Source organism: Myotis nattereri (assembly GCF_964212035.1).
Source record: "Myotis nattereri genome assembly, chromosome: 10".
NCBI classification, from domain to species: domain Eukaryota; kingdom Metazoa; phylum Chordata; class Mammalia; order Chiroptera; family Vespertilionidae; genus Myotis; species Myotis nattereri.
This window is the reverse complement of record NC_138085.1, coordinates 61338109-61352270: the sequence shown is the minus strand read 5'-3', so window position 1 is coordinate 61352270 and position 14162 is coordinate 61338109. Positions and strand designations below refer to the sequence as shown.

Sequence of the window (14162 nt, the reverse complement as noted above, 5' to 3'; positions counted from 1 at the left end):
AGATCCCGGAGTGCGGAGTCCTCAGCGCGGAGGCTGCTGCCCCTGGCGTTCAGTGTGGCCGCGCGAACTGAGTGGAGACGTCCCATGGCTCTCAGAAATGTGGGACAGGAAAGCGTTGGGGACCTTTGCACTGTGCCGGGGGACAGGGTAAAGGAAGACCTAGGTCCGACCCCGCCTCCCTAGGCAGTGCCTCGCTTTATGAAATATAGCTGGAGTCTGACACTTTCAAAGCTTGCACCGAACTCATCCTCCCCAGCGCGCACGCTCCCCGCTTCCTGCAATACATGCACCGGAAGCCGAGGTAAGAGCAATACGAGGAAGAGTCTGGCGCCAAACCTGGGGATCACATGGGAGGCTCTTGCTTTCACAGGGTTTAAGGTCCAGAAAAGTTCCCTGCGCGCAGGTGGGACAGGCTTCCACTCCCTCCACCCCACCTGGCTGCGTCCTTCCCGTTCCCAGGTGGACACTCAGAAGCTACCTTTGGAAGCCCTGCCTAGTCATTTCCCCTTTGGCTGTTGAGCTCCCTTGACAGCTCCTTGAAAAAGAACTGTGTCACTTTTTCTTTTTTTACTGACTTACTGGGGTTGGTTAAAATTGTATAGGTCTCGGGTACAATTCTATAATTCATCATGTGTATATTGTATTCTGTCTTCACCACCCCAAGTCAAGTCGCCTTCCATCACCATGTATCCCGCCTATACCCTCTTCAGCCTCCCCCTACTCTTTCCCTTTGGTAATCACCATACTGTTGTCTGTCTGTGAGTGTGTGCGTGTGTGTTTGCGTGTTGGCTTAATCCCTTCACCTTTTCCACCCAGCCCTGTGACCTCCTTCCCCTCTGACAGCTGTCAGTCTGTTCTCTGTATCTATAGCCTGTTTCTATTTTGATTGTTAGTTTATTTTGTTCATTAGATTCCACATGTAAGTGAAATTATATGGCATTTGTCTTTCTCTGACTGGCTAATTTCACTTAGCATAATACTCTCGCTAGCACAAAGAGCAAGATTTCCTTCCTTTTTTATGGCCGAGTAGTATCCCATTGTTTAGTTGTTCCACAGCTTTTTTATTCACTCATCTACTAATGAACACTTGAGCTACTCCAAATCTTGCCCATCCTATATAATAAAAGCCTAATAGGCTAAGTGTCCGGTCGTCTGTTCAACCAATCAAAGCGTAATATGCTAATGATATGCTAAGGCCGCTCAACTGCTTGCTATGATGTGCACTGACCACCAGGGGGCAGATGCTCCGACTGGTAGGTTAGCTTGCTGCTGGGATCCTGCCTATGGGGACTGAGCAAGACGGGCTGGACACGCCCTGGAGCCCTCCCACGGTCTCTCCCCTGCTGGCCAACCTCCTGCGTCCCTCCCCAACCCTGATCATGCATTGGTGGGGTCCCTCGGCCTGGCCTGCACCCTCTCGAAATCCGAGACCCCTCGGGGGATGTCAGAGAGCCAGTTTCGGCCTGATCCCACAGGCCAGTCCGAGGGATCCCACTGGTGCATCAATTCATGCACTGGGCCTCTAGTTTTACATAAAACATGAAGTATCTGAGATTGTAGCCATTATAATCTAAGACAAAGATTTTCATTTAAGACCATTTAAAAAAAAAACAAAAACAGAAAGAAACATTCATCTTCAAAATTCTAAGCTGGAAGTATGGTATTCAAAACCCTGAATGGGAAATTTACAAGGTAGGGGACATTATTCTCATTTCACTTAGGTCAATTAAACTTTTTTGGCATCCTAACAGGGCCCCTGCCCTTTATGGTTAATCACAAAAGGTCAGAAAATAGAACTGGCCCTAACTGGTTTGGCTCAGTGGATAGAGCATCAGCCTGTGGACTGAAGGGTCCCAGGTTCGATTCTGGTCAAGGGCATGTACCTTGGTTGCAGGCACATCCCCAGTAGGGAGTGTGCAGGAAGCAGCTGTTCGATGTTTCTCTCTCATCGATGTTTCTGACTCTCTGTTCATCTCCCTTCCTCTCTGTAAAAAAATTAATAAAATCTATTTAAAAAAAAAATAGAACCGATCACTCATAATTGTTTGTCCACCTTTTTGGAGTCTTCTCCAGTTTTCACACAAATCCATTCAAAATAGTGTGAGCCAATTTACAATAGCTAAGATCTGGAAATAGCCCAAGTGCCCATCAGTAGATGAATGAATGAAAAAAGCTGTGGTACATTTATACCATGGAATACTATGCAGCAGTAAAAAAGAAGAATCTCTTACCCTTGGAGACAGCATGGAGGGACCTGGAGAGTATCATGCTAAGTGAAATAAGTCAGTCAGAGAAAGACAATATCACATGATCTCACTCATATGTGGAATCTAATTAACAAAATAAACTGATGAACAGAGTGGATCCAGAGACATGGAAGCATGGAATGGATTGCAGAATCTCGGAGGGAAGGCGGGGGGAGGATGGGTGAGTGGAAGATCATCAACCAAAGACCTTGTATGCATATATGCATGGCCCATGGACACAGACAATAGGGTGGTGAAGATCTGGGGTGGGAGGCGGGGGCAGGCTGGATGAGGTCAATGGGTGGGAAAAAGGGGACATATGTAATGCTTTCAACTATAAAGATTTAAAAACACACACACACACAAAACAGTGTGAGCAAAGAACCCAGTGATTGCCTTGAGTTTAAAAGCCTATTTTGCTTAAAAACCTTAACATTTTAAGCAACAGATTTAATGTTTAGCTATGATTGTATTTTCTCTTAAGGCAACTTGTCTAATGAATCTGGGCTTCTTCCATCTGTGATTACATCTTCCATATCCAAATTTATTCATGTATGTGATTCCCAATTATTCAAAAAATATTCTGCTTTGACTTTTATTTGCACACAGCCCAAGATTCTCAGTGTAAGTGGAGATCCAATTTATCATTGTTATACCCTTCAGCAACACTTCTGTCAAATAATAATTCTTTCATAAACCCACAAACCAGGAAGACAGATGCAGGGTCATTTACTATAAGAAAGTAACCAGCACTGGCAACAAGGGGTTGTTGCTGATATTTTCCCAGTGTTATCATGTGTGAAGGCTGAAAGTTTATGTGTTTCCCACAGGGCAGACGGTGTCTGAATAATCAATCAATAGTAGTCAAACGTAATTGGCATTTCAACGTATTATACAACTGAGTCCCTTCAAGACAGAAAGCAGTTGTAATCCTTGTAATAGCTGAAAATAAACTTTAGGAAGTCTTATTGACAGTCATTGTTAATTCCTGAAATGTGACATGAATCTCTTAAATTTCCTGGTTAATTGATTTTTTTGTTTTTAAGAACCTAGAAAATACATTTCATTTTTTCTGAGCAATAGATAATGTGGTCTTTCTGTTTTAGTTTGTGCCTCTCTAAGGGTTGAAAATTCGTCTTTTGACAGTTGGACGCTTTTATGTAACTTGCCTTCTGGTAATTTCAGTTTAAATTGGAGAGGGAGACTAATAGAGTTTCCTTGGGCTTAGGACAGAATATATGGATTTTCCATTGCATTAAGTTGCAAAGACACTGATCTGGCTGTCCTTGGCTGCCCATCCTGTTTTCCAGGTCTGATTGGGAAGAATGCAAATCACTTAGAAATATGGTTCACACAGCAGGATGTAGAAACGATGTGTGTCTTTGTGTTGTCTTCCACTGGAGAGCTAGTGGTATGTTTTCAGTTGAGTGTGGGAAAGTTGAATTATGTTAAATTAAAGCAGTTTGTGAACTATATGTGGGAAGGAAAATATGTTTTTATTGCTGCATGTGAGAAGGAGAAGACTGTGTCAGCATTTTGTTGTTGTTGTTGTTCCAGTTTCTCTTACATACATAGTTCTTCTGATTTCCAATATCACCCCCTACTTATAGACACAGGGATCAGCATGTGACCCAGGCCTAGCCTATGAGAGAATTCCATCCTTTTGGCTAGAGTTTTCGTTTTGGGTACCCAAACTAAGGCAATTGGATTTATAAATGCAGCTAGTATGGCATATGTCTTATCCTAGAGTCATCAGCCATGAGAATGTGAATCAGTAATTGCTGCTGGCCATTCTCCCTGCCCACTGAAGACACCTGTAGGAGAGAATGAGAACATCACATAGAGAAGTAGAGCCAAGGTGACTTCACTGGGGTTTCTATATCCAGTTGTGCTTGAAGCCAAATTTATACCTGGGCTTCCCAGTTGCATGAGCCAATTGGTAACCTTTGTACTTAAACTAGTTTGGGAGAGGTTTTTGCTGTTGCACTAGAAAAAAGGATTTAATACATGTTGAGTTTGGATAGGATCATCATTCTCCCAAATTTTAGATTTAGTTCTTTGGCAGCATGCTTCCTCTAAACATGAATAAGTGTTGATTCTTTATTATTAACTAGAGGCCCGGTGCCCAGAAATTTGTGCACTCGGGGGGAGGGGGGTCCCTCAGCCCGGCCTGTGCCCTCTCACAGTCTGGGACCCCTCGGGAGATAATGACCTGCTGGCTTAGGCCTGCTCCCGGGTGGCAGAGGGCAGGCCCAATCCCTAGGTGCAGCCCCTGGTCGGGTTCAGAGCAGGGCCGATTGGGGAGTTGGGGCGCCGCCCCCTGTCACGCACAGAGCAGGGCGATCGATCGGAAGGTTGTGGCGCCACCCCGTGTCACACACAGAGCAGGGCCCATCAGGGGGGTTGGGGCTCTGTACCCTGTCACGCACAGAGCAGGGCCAATCCGGGGGTTGGGGCGTTGCCCCCTGTCACGCACAGAGCAGGTCCCATCAGGGGGTTGGGGTGCCACCCTCTATCACCCACAGAGCAGAGCCGATCAGGGGGTTGGGGCGCCGCCACTCTCACACTCAGGGCAGGGCCGATGGGAAGGTTATGGCTCTACCCCGTCACACACAGAGCAGGACCCGTGGTGGGGGGTGGGGGGGTGCCGCACCCTGTCACACACAGAGCCGCAGGGCGATCAGGGGGTTGGGGAGCTCCCCCCTATCAGGCACAGAGCAGGGCTGATCAGGGGGTTGGGGCGCCTTCCCCTGTCATGAACAGAGCAGGGTGGATAGGGAGGTTGTGGCCCTGCCCCCTGTCACACACAGAGCCACAGGGCAATCAGGGGGTTTGGGCGCTGCCCCCTGTCACGCTGATCCCAGTGCCGGGAGGCCTCGCGGCTCCGCTGATCCCGGTGCTGGGAGGCATATTACCCTTTTACTATATAGGTTAGAGGCCTGGTGCACAGGTGGGTGCCGGCTGGTTTGCCCTGAAGGGTGTCCTGGATCAGGGTGGGGGTCTCCACTGGGGTGCCTGGCCAGCCTGGTTGAGGGGATGATGGCTGTTTGCAGCTGGTCACACATCCTTCAGGGTGGGGGTCCCCACTGGGGTGCCTAGCCAGCCTGGGTGAGGGGATGATGGCTGTTTGCAGCTGGTCACACACCCTTCAGTGTGGGGGTCCCCACTGGGGTGCCTGGCCAGTCTGGGTGAGGGGCTGAGGGCTGTTTTCAGGCTGGGGGTGACTGAAGCTCCCAACCGCTCCTTTTTTTCTTCTTTTTTTTTTTTTATTCTGGGCCAGCTTTAGCTTTGAGGCTTGGCTCCAGCTCTTAGGCCTCCACTGCTGAAAGTAGGTTCTGGTCTTTGCTTACAATGTTGAGATCCTGCTGGCTGAAGCCCGGCGGACTAAAGCAGGTTTCTGGGGTTTTGTTTAGCTTCTATATTTGTTACATAGTTGCTTAGAGTTGCAGCTCAGAGGCCTGCAGCGGCAGGTGGGGAACGTTGGAGTCCTCCGTCACTGAAGCGAGCAAGCCTCATGTTAGTTTCAAGCTGCCTGGCTGCTGGCCGCCATCTTGGCTGGCAGTTAATTTGCATATTTCCCTGATTAGCCAATGGGAAGGGTAGCGGTCGTACGCCAATTACCATGTTTCTCTTTTATTAGATAGGATGGAATGTTTCAATTCTCTGTGTTCTCATCATTTTTTATTATTTTGTTGATTGTAATTTCATTACATTTAAAAAAAATAATGCACTGAAAATGCTGAAAGATTAAAATACAGCCAAGCTGTACTCCAAAGTTTAAACAAAAGGGAACAAATTAAGGATAACTAATTTTTTTAATTTTAAAAATCAGATATACTCCAAATTGAAACTAACACAACAACAAAAAATTCCACAGGAAAACAGTGCAAAAATAGAGCTTGAGGAGAAATACCCTAGAGCAGCGGTTCTCAACCTGTGGGTTGTGACCCCTTTGGGGGTCTAATGACCCTTTCACAGGGGTCGCCTAAGACCATCCTGCATATCAAATATTTACATTACGATTCATAACAGTAGCAAAATTACAGTTATGAAGTAGCAACGAAAATAATTTTATGGTTGGGGGTCACAACATGAGGACCAGAAGGGCCAGAAGGTTGAGAACCACTGCGGCCTAAAGCAAAGGTGAAATGTCTGTTGACCAAAAATGGCTTGGAAATGAGACTTTCAAAGAAGAAAGTCTGTACTACACACTACCGCTATCTCCCCAAATATAATTCGCTGCTCTAGAGGGCTTCGTTCCTCCAACTTCTACAGATCCCATGACATATATGTTTTACATAAACTCCCCAGGTGATTCTGATACACATATAATTATAAATTTATTGAGTGAATTGCATAAATTAACTCATTTCACTTTGACAGTGGTTCTACGAGATGGAGTCTATTATTAACTACATTTTACAAATGGAACTGAGGCACAGAAAGGCCACGTTGCTCAGAATCACACACACTGCTAGTAAGTGGTTGAGCCAGGTTTGAAACCCGGACAGGCTGGTTCCAGAGCCAGTGTATTGAACCACTACCTTGTACTGTTTTTTGTTTGGTTTTGTTTTACTTTTTTTCTTTTAATTTTTTAAAGTTTATTGTCTAAAGTTTTACATATGTCTCCTTTTTCCCCCCCGATTGACCCCTCCCCCCAAGCCATTCCCTCCCCGGGCAAGCCCCCACTGCCCCAGTGTCTGTGTCCATTGGTTATGCTAATATGCATGCATACAAGTCCTTTGGTTGCTCTCTAACCACCCCCCTCCCCTGCAATTTTTCTCTGAATCTATTCTTGTTTATCAAATTATGTTGATCATTATATCCCACATATGAGTGAGATCATGTGATATTTATCTTTCTCCGACTGGCTTATTTCGCTTAACATAATGCTCTCCGGTTCCATCCATGCTGTCAAATGGTAAAGTTCCTTCTTTTTTTATAGCATCGTAGTATTCCATTGTGTAGATGTACCACAGTTTTTTAATCCCCTCATCTGCTGATGGGCACTTAGGTTGTTTCCAAATTTTAGCTATTATAAATTGTGCTATCAACATAGGGGTGCAAATATCCTTTCTGATTGGTGTTTCTGGTTTCTTCGGATATAGTCCTAGAAGTGTGATTACTTGGTCAAATGGGAGTTCCATTTCCATTTTTAGTTTTTTGAGGAAACTCCATACTGTCTTCCATAGTGGCTGCACCAGTCTGCATTCCCACCAGCAGTGCATGAGAGTTCCTTTTTCTCCACATCCTCCCCAGCACTTGTCGTTTGTGGATTTGTTGGTGATAGCCATTCTGACAGGTGTGAGATGGTATCTCATTGTTGTTTTGATTTGCATCTCTCAGATGATTAGTGACTTTGAGCATGTTTTCATATGTCTCTCAGCCTTCTGTATGTCCTCTTTCGAAAAGTGTCTATTTAGGTCCTTTACCCATTTTTTGATTGGGTTATCTTCCTTTTGTTAAGTTGTATGAGTTCCCTGTAAATTTTGGAGATCAAGTCCTTATCTGAAATTTCATTGGCAAATATGTTCTCCCATGCAGTACCTTGTACTGTTTTAAATAACAGCCTTGCTACAAAGGCACAATATTATAGGTGTCAATTGCAGGCAGGCCAAGTAGAAGACATACTGGGTTCATTTAGGGGCTATTCTGCCTCTCAGGAGCTCTTCGACCTCAGCCAACACTGATTTCTCTCATTTCTGAACTTCTTATACTCAGCTTAAAACAAGAATTACACAATTTGGCATTTAATTATATCCCCTTTCATTCTGTTAGTCCTGCCTTCTCAACTGTATCAGAAATTGACTGAGAACTCGGTTCTGTGTAGAACCTGGTGCAGTGCACCGTTAAGTTATTTGTTGACCAAATCGAAAAGTGCAAAATTGATCTTGGAATTTTAGATTCATTTAAGGACTGAATTCATGAGGTTGTCATTACATTTTATCAGTTCCTACCCCTTTGCAGTTGCAGATGTTTAACCAGATATTCCTCCCTTTGGTCACATCAGATAGCCTTTTGATGCTCTGCACTACTCAAATCCATGTTTATTTTGCTAATCAAATCATTGTGGGAACATTTCCTTCTTGTAGCTGAGAGCAGCAGTTCTTGAAAGATTTTCCTTTTGAGAAAGCTTCCAACAAGCCTGTCCTCTTTGACTTTTGTTTATTTCCTAGAAATGTCCATGCTGGGACAAAATTACTTTATCCAGACACCAGTGGTTGAAAAGACATTCTAATTATCTGTCCATGGTAAATCGTAAGATTTGTTTGGAAACCCATTTGTTGAGCTTGTAAATGTTCAGAGGAAAGAGCGGTTTTCCAAGTACTGCTAAAATAAGGTTGGTGTTTGGAAATGCTGTAGGCTTGATTGCATTGAATTATAAGTTGAATCATTACTAACAACCTCTGGGAGGTTTTCAGTGATTGTCTGATTCAGCTTACTGACTATACTGCCCACAGCAACTCTGGCAATGATTACCCTGAAGGCACAAAAGGGCTGCCCAGCTGCTGAAATTCATGACGACTGCATTTGCCTGCAGAGTCTGGAAAGATCTAAGGTCTTTGGAGACTAGAAATGTGTTTTTTCCTTGTTTTAACTGGCAGTATGAGCCTCTGGCATTTCAAAGTGCAAGTCATTAGTGTCCACCCGGGTGATGTTAATCTGTCTGTGTTTCAGTCTCAGGACATTTTCCAGTTGCTTCTGCCACAACAATCTCTGCCATGTCAGTGCCTCTAAGGCCCTTGTGAATTCAGGAAGCTCTGCATTGCCAGCAGGACTTCTCAAAACTGGTTGCCAACCAATCCTCAATTCCATCTTTCAGCTATCTTTAAAGAAAGTCTCCAAGTTTGTTTAAAAGGTGGTGCTTCTGTTTGGCATTTTCAAATCTGGGCTGAGAGCAACCTGTGTGTGTGTGTGTGTTTAATTCTCAGTAGAAAGCGGCTTTTATTTTTAATTTAGGGCTTGAGTCATGCAGTCTGGGGGACTTAAGCTGGTGTGATCACATACAGAAGAAATATGAGACTAGGGGTGGGAGAAAAGGGAGATGTGAGAATTGCCAGAAAACTACAAAAACAAGGCACTTGAATGGTTGGAAGGGACTCAGGAAAGCTAGGGGCTTCAGGTGATGCTTGAAACGGGTGTGAAGGGTCCGAATCATCAGGACATCCTATCTTCCTTCATCTTCTTGGAATGACTAAACTGAACCCCCTGCTGTCTGACCTATGGTTTGGTGGAGGGCCAAAGGGGGAGGGGAGACCAGACTTCCCAGTGTGTTCATATGATATGGAGCCAAACCATACCAAACAGCTAGTTGACAGTTGTTAAGAGCCTTGGCCTTTTATTTAATCATCAGAAAAACCGTGGCTTGTAGGTGCTGGTAAAATGCCAGATTAATTATTCAGAAACAAGTGCCTGGGATTGGACCAAGTGTTGTCTCATTAGCATGCAGTGTCCATGCTGGAGTCTGGTTAGAAAGCCACAAAGACTGCAGGAAGGTTTGGTGGGAGGGAACCAGGGGAAAAATAAAATTAACTTTCCCCATGTTGTGCTGTGAAATCTCATACTAATAGAATGCCAGTGATGTGCCCACGTCCAGGCCCTGTTCTGGAATATGCAAGACAGTTATTCTGTCAGCTTCCTGCATCTGGGCCCATAAATTTGGCCTTCTTTCCTCTTGTGTCTAAGGCCAATCTTCCCACTTCTTTCAGATCTCATCTCCCTTTATCTGTTTTTAAGGACTTCACTCCTGAAATTCTCTCTTCTTTCTCCTGCACCCTCAAGTTCCCCTCTCTTCTAAATGATTCCCAACACTATGCATTTCATCTTAAAAAACAAACAAACAAAAAACCCTCTAGGTTCTACTTCTCCCTCCAGAACACGCCCCCCCCCCTTTTCCTGTACAATAAAATTCCTGAAAAGAATTGTCTATACTGGTTTTTTTCCTCTGCTTCATCAGTTTTTGTGTACTTTTGAACTTACTCAAATCAGACTTTTGTCCCCACCATTCCATTTACCAATACCTTTATGTTGCCAAATCCAGAGGTGAATATTCCTCCTAAGTCTATTTTACTGGATTTTCTCCTTTTTCCAACCTTTAAACATTGCAGTCCTTGGGTTTCTTCTCTATCTGCTTTGGCAAACTCCTCTACTCTTAAGGTTTTTTTATACACCATTTCTTTTTTTCTTTCTTTTTATAATTTCTTTTTTTTAAAAAATTCTTTATTAGTTAAGGTATTACAAATGTGTCCTTATCCCCCCCATATACACCATTTCTATAATGATGACACCCAAATTCCTTCTGCTCTGAGGTCCCACTTGGATATTTAATAGATAGCTCTGATCCAAACTGCTTCTCTCACAGTCTTCCTTCTCAGTAATGACTCTTCTATTCTCTGAATTCCTCAGAGCAAGAACCCAAAGATCATATTTATTTCTCCTTTCTCTCTCACATGATGCATCCAGTCCATCAGCAAGCCCTGTCAACTCCACCATCAAGACATATTGCACTTCACACTTCTAGCCACCTGCATCGTCACCTCCTACCATGGTCAGCTCTCATCTGGACGACTAGAATGTCCTCCCAACTGCTCATGTACAGTCTGTTTTCTACACAGCAACCAAAGTCATATTTTTAACACATAAATCTAATCATTTTATTCCACTAGTCAAAACTCTTACACCTTTTCCATCACACTCAGAACAAAAATTCAAAGTCCTTACTGTGTTTGCATGAGATCATATGTGATGAAGCAAGCCCCTGCTTATTTCTTTAGCCTCACCTACTTGCTCCCTCTTACTACCCCTTTCCACACATAGTGGCCATCCTGTGGTTTCTCTAACACCTAAAGTTTGTCTCTCAGATGTCATAGTCCCAGGTTTCCCTTATAGTAACAGCATATCATTTATTGAGCTGCTACTGCAGGCAAGTCAATACATTAGGCATTTTACATATATGTTTCATCCTAACCATGACTCCCTCAATATAGATCTTACTGTCTCCTTTTTACAAATAAAGAAAATGGGGATCAGAGAGGTTAGGTAATCCGCCCAACGTAGCAGAGCTGGATAGTAATGAACTTGGATTCACATTTAGGTATGTCTGGTATTAAAGTCTAATCTCTTTCCACTGCATTATGCTACTTCTTTGTGACCAGAATAGGCCAGTGCAGACATAATGCCCTTAATAAAATGTTACTTTTTATGGAGAGAGACAGAGACAGGGAGAGAGAGAGAGAGAGAGAGAGAGAAGGAAGGAAGCACTGGTGTCCGAGTGCTCCTTATAAAGCTGGCTTAAAGGTTTTGAAAGAGATTGCTAAGAAAATTGATCCTGTTAGTAAACTTCTTGAATCTCCAGAAGAGAAGTGTGCCTGTGTGTGTGTGTGTTTTGCAGGGGGGGGGGGGGACGACGGGGGGCGGGGTGGTCGGGTGTGGGGGGAATACAGTCGTGGGGAGGTTGGGTACAGCATCCTTTCACCTGAGTGATGGAGCCTATGGGGCTGGGAAGCAAGCCCTGAGGAATGGTGCAGTGAAGGCTCTCTTTTGTCTCCAAATGCTAATAGTTCTGGATTCAAACTCTTTTCTCTTCTTTGACTGGACCCAGAGATAATAAAACAAAAACCTTACAGCATGTAATTTGGCATTTGCTCATATAGTAGGCTCACAAAATTTTGTTCTCCCTGACACGGCTTGGATAATTCTATCAAAATAAATCTCTGAAGAAAAAAAAAAAAAGCTTTCTTTTAAAGTCTATGGGAAGTCTTTTCAAGAACAAAAATAACACTTAAAACTGATGTTCTGTGTACCTTCTTTTTCTTCTCTTTTTTTAGAAGAAATTCTGCCCTTTCTGGTAATAGAAAATAAAAAATGTCAGGAGGAAAAATGTCAAAATTTGGCATGCTGCAGAGAAAGGAAATTTCTCCAACACTGCTTTGAATTTTAAAGAGTTTTGGGCACAGGTTGTTCAGGAATCAGATTTCCACATCCAAATGTGTTCTTTGTCAGAGTATTTGTACTCATTCATCAGACCTTGACTGAGAACATGACTGTATTAGTTAGGGTTTTCTAGAGGATCAGAACCAATGGGATATATAGACAGACAGACAGATGAGGAGATTTATTATAGGAATTGATTTGTGGGGCTGTGGAGGCCAAGAAGTCCAACAAACTGCTGTCTGCAAGATGGAGAACCAGGAAAACTGATGGTGTAATTTAGTCCAAATCTGAAGAATTGAGAACTGTAGGATCCAACCTACTAGTAATTCAAGTCCAAAGACCCAAGAATGGGGGTGGGGTGGGAGGTTAATAGTGTAAGTCCTGGTCTGAATCCAAAGGCTTGAGGCCCAGGAGCTCTATGATGTCCAAAGGCAGGAGAAGATGGATGTGCCAGCTTAAGTAGAGAGGAAATTCAGCCTTCCTCCACCTTTTTGTTCTAATCAGATCCTCAGTAGATTGGATGATGCCCATATTAGTGAGCTTGATCTCCTTTACTTAGTTTACCTATTCAAATGTTAATCTCTTCAGGAAACATCCTCACAGATACACCCAGAAATAATGTTTTACCAGCTATCTGGACATCCCTTAGCCCAGTGGTCTGCAAACTCGTTAGTCAGCAGAGCCAAATATCAACAGTACAACGATTGAAATTTCTTTTGAGAGCCAATTTTTTTGAACTTAAACTATATAGATATGTACATTGTTATTAACTTAATTAGGGTACTCCTAAGCTGGCCTTTGCTAAAAACGTCCTCAGTCTGATTGAGGTACGTTCGCTGAGGTCGACCTCTTCCAACTCTCCCATCCACACTCGTTTTGTATACTTGTTTCATCTATCTCCTTTCCCGAAAACCGACTTCTGCGCATGGGCCACGAAGTTTCAATCGCATTGTACGTGTGCACCCGCACGTGGTATTTTGTGGAAGAGCCACACTCAAGGGGCCAAAGAGCCGCATGTGGCTCGTGAGCCGCAGTTTGCCGACCACTGCCTTAGCCTATTCAAGTTGACACATAAAATTAACCATCAGGATAACTCATTTCAAGAGCCAACACCTCCAAATGATCTCTCTTATGTTTGCTCTCAGATTTTGTGGACACTTCCCTGCCCAGAATGTGCTTGATCAGATATGGCCTGTTTTTTGCAGGTGGATCACATAGCAAGGTTGAGTAGACAGGCTGAATTTTGTATGCATTTCAGTAAAACCACATTTACCATGTGTTCAACATTGTGCTATATGAAATGGAGGCTACAGCAGGGAAGAGGAGAGAACAAAAGCTTATTGAGAGCCTATCGTGTGCCAAGTAATGTATACTGCATATATAATTTCATACTATATAGGTTAACACGTTAAGCACCATGTCAGTCACCGGTGACTGACACTATACTTTCTGTCCGGACTGGTCAGTCACTGATGCTGCCAGCATATCGGTGAAATCGGATATCGTGGGCTAAACCAGCCGTGGGCAAACTACAGCCCGCGGGCCGGATCCGGTCCATTTGAAATGAATAAAACTATTGAAAAAAAAGACTGTACCCTTTTATGTAATGATGTTTACTTTGAATTTATATTAGTTCACACAAACACTCCATCCATGCTTTTGTTCCGGCCCTCCGGTCCAGTTTAAGAACCCATTGTGGCCCTCGAGTCAAAAAGTTTGCCCACCCCTGGGCTAAACAGAAAGGAAGACAAAACAGGCTTGGTGCTTATTGTGTTAATATAATTTTTTCTTAGGGAAGAAATGAGGCTCCAAAAAAGTTAAGTACCTTACTTGTTATGCCCAGATTTCAAGATCCCCAATAGACCACACCAGGGAGCCAGCCGTGTCCGATGCAAAAGCAAAGAGTCTTTATTCGAACTAGTTCGGCTCCCCGACCACACTCACCGACGCAATGGCAAGCCAAGTGGCAGAGAGAGCGAACTC

General features: G+C 43.8%; 1 long non-coding RNA gene and 1 pseudogene across 2 annotated transcripts in view; one reads left to right on the top strand and one right to left on the bottom strand.

Annotated features, from left to right (window-relative positions):
* The window catches only part of LOC308525747 (ferritin light chain-like), a 1112779-nt pseudogene that overhangs the window by 774829 nt on the left and 323788 nt on the right, over window positions 1–14162 (bottom strand). The gene's annotated exons all lie outside the window — the stretch shown is intronic.
* LOC308526519 overlaps window positions 29–14162 on the top strand; it is a 101045-nt gene continuing 86911 nt past the window's right edge. Inside the window, exon 1 of the long non-coding RNA XR_013996554.1 lies at window positions 29–301. This is a non-coding gene — a long non-coding RNA (uncharacterized lncRNA). The remainder of the gene's footprint in view (window positions 302–14162) is intronic.